General features: G+C 40.9%; 1 long non-coding RNA gene across 1 annotated transcript; it reads left to right on the top strand.

Moving 5' to 3' along the window:
- The first annotated feature begins 2,115 nt into the window (after nucleotides 1–2,115).
- On the top strand, nucleotides 2,116–8,404 carry LOC136612698 (uncharacterized). Its single transcript, XR_010790412.1, has 3 exons — nucleotides 2,116–2,243; nucleotides 3,933–4,025; nucleotides 8,341–8,404. It is a non-coding gene; the product is annotated as an uncharacterized lncRNA (long non-coding RNA).
- Nucleotides 8,405–9,244: the final 840 nt, after the last annotated feature.

Genomic DNA, 9,244 nt, shown 5'->3' with positions numbered 1-9,244 from the left:
AATACCAAGATTATACAGCTTTTTTATGTTTTGCTACTTTTGTACACAAAAAAATCCTTATTTTTAAGAGAATTGCTCTTGTGTCGCTCCATTACAAGAGCCGTAACATTTTTTATTTTTCCATTGATATAGCTCTAAGAGGGTTTGTTTTTTGTGGGGTGATCTCTAGTCTTCAGTTATCTAATCTTTGGGAACATATAACATTTTGATTGCTTTCTAATCCTATTTTTTTCTAGAGGTAAGCTTAACAAAATCAAGTTTTTTATCTTTACTTTTAAGAGCGCTCACTGTGCAGTTTAACCCCTTAGTGACAGAGCTTTTTTGCTTTTTTCCATTTTTGTTTTTTCCTCCTCCCTTTAAAAAAATCGTAGCTCCTTTATTTATCCATCGACGTCGCTGTATGAGGGCTTGCTTTTTGCGGGATGAGTTGTATTTTTTAAATGGTTTTATCTATTGTACCATATAATGTACTGAAAAACTTTTAAAAAATTCTAAGCGGAGAGAAATAAAAAAAATAACGACATTCCGCCATCTTTCAGTGCTTCTTGTTTCTACGGCGCACAAACTGCAACAAAAATGACCCGATAACTTTATTCTATGGGTCAGTACGATTACTACGATACCAAACTTATAAAGTTTTTTTTTTTGCTGTACTACTTGTATTTTTTTTAAGATATTTAATTTTTAAAAATTATTTTCTGTGTCCATTTTCTGCGCACAATAACTTTTTTATTTTTCTATTGACATAGTTATGTGAGGGCTTATTTTGTGCGGTGTGTCCTGCCGTTTCCGTTGGTACCATTTTTGCTTACAATTGACTTTTTGATCGCTTTTTATTAAATTTTTTCTCAGAGATAGGGTGACCAAAAAAGTGCATTTCGGGTGTTCTTTATTTTTTTTTTGGACCACGTTCACCGTGCAGGGTAATAATGTGTTACTTTGATAGATCGGACTTTTACGGATGCATCGATACCAAACACGTATTTTTGGTTTTATTATTTTGATTTTTTTCATTGCAAATATGGCAAAAGGGTTCTTTTTTAATTTTATTACTTTGTTTTTTTTAAATAATTAGTAAAACTTTATTGTTTTTTTTTTTTTACACTTTTTTCAGTCCCCAGGGGGAACCACAACCAGCGATGCTTTGATCGCTCCTACAGTATGACGTAATGCTATAGCATTACGTCATACTGTTTTTTGCCAGGCAGTCTATCAAGCCACCCCATGGGGATGGCTTGATAGGCAGTCTGCTAAGGCATCCCTAGGGCCTTTCAGAAGGCCTCCGGCTGCCATGACACCTGCACGGCTCCCCCGATCTCACAGCGAAGGGGCCGTACGGGCCCCCTGAACATCGTTCGGGGGATTTAAATGCCGGTCAGAATTGACAGTTGGGCCACATTGTCCTTTAAAATGCTGCTGCCTATTTGTTCCTTTGAATGGTAGGTATCCCAGGGATTAGACCTTCACTGATCATACATTGATGGGCTATCCTAAGGAACTTACTTAAGACTTTCTAAAACTTTCTTCTCAGAAGCCCCAATTACCACCAGTAGTCCATTGCTGACAACTCCCGCTCAACCAGGATCTAGGGCACCACGACCAGGTGGGCATTCCATAAGAATCGTCAACTCAATGTGATATTCTAGTTCTTCCAATGATTAATTCCATTCATTACAATGAGGAGACGAGTGCAGTCACTGTAGATGGTATAAAGATGTAGTGGATTAATACAGTGTGGGAAATGGAATAATATAAAGAGTGTGTGAATACAATGCAAGTGCGGTGATATATAGAGGCAGTGCATGAATACAGTGCTGGAGGGTGTAATATAGAGGCAGTGGGAGTTCATAGTCTGAAAGACAGGTAATATAGAGGCAGTGATTGCGTAGATTGATGGCAGGTGGTAATAAATAGGCAATGTATAAATACAGTATGTGAGAGGTATAATATAAAATGAGCCTATGTACGTGGGAGATGATATTATAAGGCAGCCACTACTGTATATACAATATACTTGCTATGGTATTAGAGATAACACTTTGTTGAATACTCTCTACTAGGAGAAATTCTTATCCTGCCTCCCAGAGCGATTCATTTTTCTCAGTGTGATCCGTCTCTGAATCAATGTCCAGCTAATTCTTGCTGCAAGAATACAAACAAGGGCTTCCACTGTGCCTGTCATACCAACTTCTACAATGCCAAGGACGAGCTGACCTTCACGTACCCGGGTGTAGAGTGTGTTGGTAATGTGGTCCCTCTTACCCCCATGCCTGCTCTTAATTGGTGTGCACTGAATTAGCATTGTTTCTAAGGCCCAATCATTGTTTAGTGAGTTGGAACCTCTTTTTTTCTTTAAGGGCTCGTTCCCACCGGCGTATTTGTGCCACTTATTAAGTATGCCATTTTTTGCACACATAATAGACAGTGAATAGTACTCTGTGATTTTAATGGGTTCATTCACATGAGCGTGTTTCTTCACATGATATTCGAATGCGTGAAAAAATATGTGGAATGTCCTATTTTGGTGCGTATTACGTATTATTGGTCATTGAAATAAATAGCCCAGTACAAATACACAGATAACCTCTGTATTCACTGCGTATTTGCACTGTAAATACGTAGGCCTTTATGCATAATTTGCATGCACAAAAACCTGCAGCAGCGGGGGAAACAATTTTCGGACACGTAAACATGCAGAGTATTTATGTGACTGAAATACTCTTATACCCATGTGCTCCAGGACTCCCAGCTACCATGTGCCATGTATAATACTGGCTGTCGTCTTATGTGGCAGAGGGGCTTTTGGGCACCATTGGGTAGCGGAGCCCAAATTTAATTGCTGCCTTTGTAACCACAGTCTGTGCCTTAGTAATATTACACGATACAATCAGTTCCTTAGTCACATACCAAGCTATAGCCAACAGCCCCATAGCTGGGCCAGCCACAGTGCCCCCATATATAGAGCCCTGATACAGCACATGCAGCTACCTATCCATTCTGTGCCTCCACTAGGAGTAGACTGCACATTGACAACCAATCAGGAGCACACATGTGGAATTTGGCTCTGTCCTCGATTAGCTGACACTATGCACTGTGATGCCGGAAGTCATAGGATAGTAGTATGTAAGCACAGCGCCTCACTTGGGCTCATAAGGTTGCTAACTGAACCCTAGTCGACTGGCAACATGTGGCATGGTCCAATAAGTCATGATACCAATTGTTTCAGGTTGGTGGTAGGGTTTGTGCATGGTGCAGACCCCATGTAGCCATGTACTCCAATTGTCACTGTGCAAGCTAGTGGTGGTTCCACATTGTTGTGGGTGTTCTCCTGGCATGGATTGCATCCACCAGCCATTGAGCAGTGCCCACTACGTTTCACTTCTTGGTGACCATTTGCAGTCCATCATGGAATTAATGTAACTCCACAATGATAAAATACTCCAGCAGGAAAATAAACCATGCCATCGTTCCAAGTTGTAATTGGTTCGATGAGCATCCAGTAGAGTTCCTACAAATGGAGTGACCTGCCATGACCTGCCAAATCTCTTATGAGCCCAATCAAGCATTTATGTGATGTGGTGGGGAAGTCTATTCGCACCAGAGATCCTGCTTCTACAAATACCGCAGAGCTATGGGTGACTATCCAGACTGCATGGGTCAACACCCCTCCAGACTTATTCCATCCACTTGTGGAATCAATACCATGTTGAGTTACTGCACTTTGCAGAGCTAGAGGGGAGCCTACAGATATTAATGCCTGTCCCATGACTTTTGGCATGTCAGTGTATAGTCTGTTGGAGACCCCTTAAATGTAAAATAGTTGATCCAAAATAACATCCTTTTAAGAACAAAAATGATCTTGTTGTATTTTTCTCTATTTTTAATCCTATCACATTTTTCTGTCTCACTCTTTCTTATGTTTTATCCCCCAGAGTTCTGTAATGTGCAAGGAAAGACCTTCCCGTGTGCCTGTAAACCTGGATTTGTCGCTATGTTGAATGAAAATGGACTCTATGTCTGTATAGGTAAGAATCTGGCCACAAGGTGACAATACGTTTGGGCTCAACAACTTGGCCACACCAGTCTAAGAAACACTTGTATCAAGGGAACCAATGAATCATTTTAACTACAATGGGTCCATTTGTCTATCTTTTTGACAGCCTTTGAAATCATTGCTAGAGGTGCTCTTACCTGTTTAGTTATCTGTGGGGAACCCGGCAGTCAGTGTTCATTGCCCCCGCAACGTCTCCACAGGTGAAACTGGGTATTACACAGTTCTTGTTGTAATGCACTGACGTGACACCTTAAACCTCAACATGCACCAAAGACCGAATGATGAACGTTAATCATTCGCTCTTCGCTTGTCGTTTATTTTATGCCGGCATAAAAACCATCGTTGGCTCGGTCACTAATCGTCCGATTCAACCAGCGCTTGTTTAGTTGTTTTCATTCACATAAACACCGAATGTAAATGAGCCAACAACGTATTTGCTGTATAATCAGGCTGCACAAGCGAACCAGTGAATTCTGACATTTCGCTCATTCAAATGATAAATCGGCATGCCTAAAAGGGCCCTTAGGGTGAATTCACATTGTGTTTGTGTATACACTGTGAGTTTTTGTCTTGGAGTTCCATGATAAATGGCAAAAATCATATTCAAACAATACCCTGAAGGGAAACATTCACTTTCACTAGTCAAGCAAATACGACTTTTGGCTTCAGTTTACAAGGTTTCTGTTAGTTTCTGTTATTTGTAAGGGATAGAATAGCGTAGCTGTGGGGGGGAGGACTTTGTTTGGTTGGACTTTTAGAACACATTAGATTATGTGCAACTCTAGGGGTTTTTTAAGCATTCTTAATGGAAACGTTTTTTTCCTTTTCAGAATTTAAAAAAAACTTATGTCAGAATGATACAAACGGAAGTGAACAGATCTGATAGTTTGATGGATCCATTAAGAACGGGTTGTTAGAATCCATCTGCTTCAGTTCCCTATGCATAATGATTAATTTTTAATGTTTTTTTTCTTCTTTTGTAGTTTTATTTTTACAACTGTACATGTGGAGTACAAATTGACGGATCCATTAAGCCCAAACAAAACTAAACAAAGCTCTATTCTGTACATTTTCTGTTCTTTTAGACTAAAAAAAATCCTGCACTTAAGACTGATGTCAAAAAGCGTGACCCAAATAGAACAGACAAACTGAAACAAATAATAAGTGTCAGTAGTGTTTTTACTGGATCTGGTTTTGTTTTTTTTGTTTTTCTTCACTTAGCACGGAACAATAAAACATAAAACAAGACACGGATGTGAACCATTCTGTAACCATTTTGTTCCAGAATCTCAGCCCCCTAGAGGATACTCTGGTTGGATGGTCCAACCATCAGTCTATAATTCATTGTCATGTCATTGTTTCATGCAGGTAGATGCAAGAATGTTTCAGATTGTTTTTTTGGAGCCTCTTGTGATCGGGAAAATAGCTCCAGTTAGAGTTTTGGGGTAGATTAATGGTATTATGAATGTCTCCTACAGGGGTCAAGCAAGGCATTTGGGCACAAAAAAGCAAAAACTGCATGGGAAAAAATAACAAAACATTTAACAATAACAGAATTTCAGATGAATTTATTTTCTTAAAAACATGTTCCTCAAGTGTCTCATAGTTGTCTATGCTCTAATAGGATTGCTTTTGGCACACATTTATGTTGACCATGTCATTACAATCATAAGATTGTGTTTATTGTATCTTCTCATGATACGGACACAGCCACTGTTTTCTACGACATCACAAGTACTTTAGCTTCTGAGTCACCCATCACACACAGTAGAGATTGAAAAATCAATAAGCAACCCTGACTTTCTAATTTGACAAGAAAACTGAGGCAAGCTTCCAGGACTGCAGAGCCATGATAAAAGAAAACTCATTCCAAGGAAGATCTTACAAACGGTACAAACCAGCAATTCTCAACTTTGGCAGAACAGCAATACGTCACGGTTCTCATAGCTTCACAGCCTCTCAACCCTAAGTAATATTTAACACTTTTAAGCTACTTCCCCATCCTCCAGTGCCCTCGCCCATGTTGCTTATCTCAGTTGAGGACATTACCATGTATTTTAAACACATGATTGACACCATCAAACCTTTAACTTTCTGCCCCTACCACCCCTCTACTCAGATGCTCAGGCCTTTCCCACATCGTTTGTTTCTCAACCATTAGCAATGAAAAGTTTTCCATCCTGCTCTTCAAATCACCCACCACCTGTGCACTTCACCCAATTCCATCCACCTCATCCCTAATCTTACCACATTGTTTATCCCAGCCATAACGTATCCTAGGGATGAGCGAGTATACTCGCTAAGGCACTACTCGTTCGAGTAATGTGCCTTAGACGAGTATCTCCCTGCTCGTCCTTAAAGAGTCGGGGGCCGCCGCCGGGCGGGGAGCTGCGGGGGAGAGCGGGGAGGAACGGAGGGGAGATCTCTCTCCCGCCCGCTCACCCCTGCTCCCCGCCGCGACTCACCTGTCAGCCGCAGCGGTCCCCGAATCTTTATGGACGAGCAGGGAGATACTCGTCTAAGGCACATTACTCGAACGAGTAGTGCCTTAGCGAGTATACTCGCTCATCCTTAGTATCTACTCAACCTTTCACTGACCATCTTTGCTTAAACATACAACCATCACACTCATCTTCAAGAAGCCATCCATCGAACCATCCTCTTTACCCCTTCCAATTATTCTAATTTACCTTAATACTTCTTGAACAGCATATCTGCCTCGAATGTCCTCCTACCATTCATTCAACTCTCTTCGACCAGCTACAACCTGGTTTCCATCCCCAGCATTCTGCTAAAACTGCCTTATATGATCACTAACTTTCCAACAAACCTCTACTTATGTGATAGCTCATGTAATAACTAGCAAAATTGCAAATCTCCTTAGTTACCCAAAATGATTAATTTTTCAGCAGAAAAACTCTCTAAAGTGCTCACCACTAGACGTCTCACTTCCTTGTAATTTTCTGTAATTTGCCTGTTCTCATGGGAAGTCTATCTTTAGTAACAGAGACAACAAAATGGATAACAGGAGGTGGGGTGGGTCTTTGCTTAGTGCTCATGCATGCTGTCTGTAGACATCTATGGAAAGGGCAATGGAGGAGGAGGGAGCTGCAGGTGAAAGAGAGAAGTAGAGAAACATCATAGCAGAAGTCTACACCAACCAGCTCAGGAAAGAATGAGAATTATATATAGAGCCTGGAGAGGGAAAAACTTGTGAAAAATTACATATAATGCTCATAAATTGTGCTATTACTCATGTACATACACAATAGCTTATTCTGAAAGGTTAGGTACACCTTAATCAGACGTGCTGATGATCTGCTAAAGGCCAAAACATCACAACATTATTTTGTGTACCTTCTTCTCAATCTGTCCTCAGCCTTTGATGTAATCAACCACTCCGATGCCGTTAATGCAGTTAAGCTGAAAGAGCTGTTTGTGATTGTCTGAGGCGCTCAGCCAATCACAGGCAGCTCTCACCTGTCATTCATTCGTCGAAAGCTGCTTGTGATTGGCTAGGCGCCTCAGTCAATCACAATCAGCTCTTTCAGCAGGCAGGGATTTTAAATCCCCACCTGCTGATAGATCAGCACTACAGAGTCGGGGACAGCACAGAGAAGACGCGGCTGAGCCCCCGCAGCTGAAGTGAGGTGAGTATGTATTTTTTTAGTTTTTTACACTACTTTTACTGCTTTTTCAGGGAAGGGCTTATATTTAAAGCCCTTTCCTGAAATCCAATGACGGGGAGCCGGCAGCAGGATCCTCTACTGCAGCTGTCATGTGTGACAGCTGCGGTAGGGAACTGAATCTGTCCTGGATCCACTTCATTTCTTTTTTTTTTTAATATAGGGACAACATTTGTCCTTCTCCAGTCTTCTGGGACTTCTGTTCTCCAGGAATTGTCTGCATGCTGTGAGACGGGAGAAGGGGCAGCATGGGGAGACATCCAGTTGGTATTATAAGGAAAGACAGCTGCTTGGGTAATTAGGATTCTTACTTTATAGGTACTCTTCAAATTGTCTGAAGACTGGTAGGTTGGGTAGGGCAACATTGAGAGGGGAGGCATAAAAGCAATTCTGTATAAGTCAAACAGTAGCAATTCAATGAATTATTGTCTATTCAACAGATATCATGCTTACCTTCTGAGAGCAAGGGTGGTGGGGTACATTTTGAAACCAACACTTTGGGCACCACCAAAGCATGTCTGCTTTAAATTAAAAACCCATAATGCTCATAATGAACTATTTTAGTAGGTGTAAACTTTACTGTCTTTTCTGTCTTCTCAGTAAATTCCCAGTGTCAAACTAATTCCAGAACCTAGCAGGAGGAATGAGAAAAATATAACACGGTATGTGATGCTACTAAACACATGTGGAAGCTTATAGCCATGTACAGATCACAAAGAAGAAAACAAAACTTTTCTTGAATAGTATGAACACGCTGGAGTTCAGTTTGATAATTTAGATGGATGCTTGAAATGATGGCAATAAGTGGAAATGTGGAAAATTTTGCCCAATCTTTGCAATACCTCTTTAAGAAGACACCACAACAGAACATGCTAAGTGGAAGGCCCAAGAGTTTTAAATGGGCTGACCACTCTAAGTACACAATATAAAGAGGTTTTCCAAAATTAAAAAAAAAAACATACAAAGAGCAGATAATGTTATAAAATAACAGAAAAAAAACATACACTTGCCTTTACAAGGGCCCACCCTGTCCAGTGCTGCCGCCGCCAGAAGCAGCTGCAGTGGCTACATGCTGCTCATCACTCATATGACTGCTCAAGCAATCAGTAGCCTAAGCGGTCATGTGCTGTTTATGCACATATCCACTGAGGTCAGTGTTGGCTTGAGTGGTCACGTCAATGATCAGCACATGACCCCTGTAGTCACTAACAGGATTAGACCAATAAGGACCGGAATGGTGAGGCTGAGTAATGGAGGCCATTGGAAAGGTGAGTATGTATTTTTCTTTATTTTTATCTTAAACGTTATCTGCCCTTGATGAAATGTGTATTGTGTATTTGGAATGGCCAACCCCTTTAAGTATTGCCCTTGGATAGTGCCCTCCCTCAGTTTGACTACTCACTTTATTGACTCCCAATCTACTTGTTTTTCTAGTATACTGTATATCAAGCACAGGTACTGTGTACACAAAAACAAGGAATGGTATGATTGCTTGTTGTTGAGC

This window comes from Eleutherodactylus coqui, chromosome 2 (genome assembly GCF_035609145.1).
Source record: "Eleutherodactylus coqui strain aEleCoq1 chromosome 2, aEleCoq1.hap1, whole genome shotgun sequence".
NCBI classification, from domain to species: domain Eukaryota; kingdom Metazoa; phylum Chordata; class Amphibia; order Anura; family Eleutherodactylidae; genus Eleutherodactylus; species Eleutherodactylus coqui.
The sequence above is the reverse complement of the archived record's forward strand: the minus strand, read 5'-3'. Positions and strand labels throughout refer to the sequence as shown.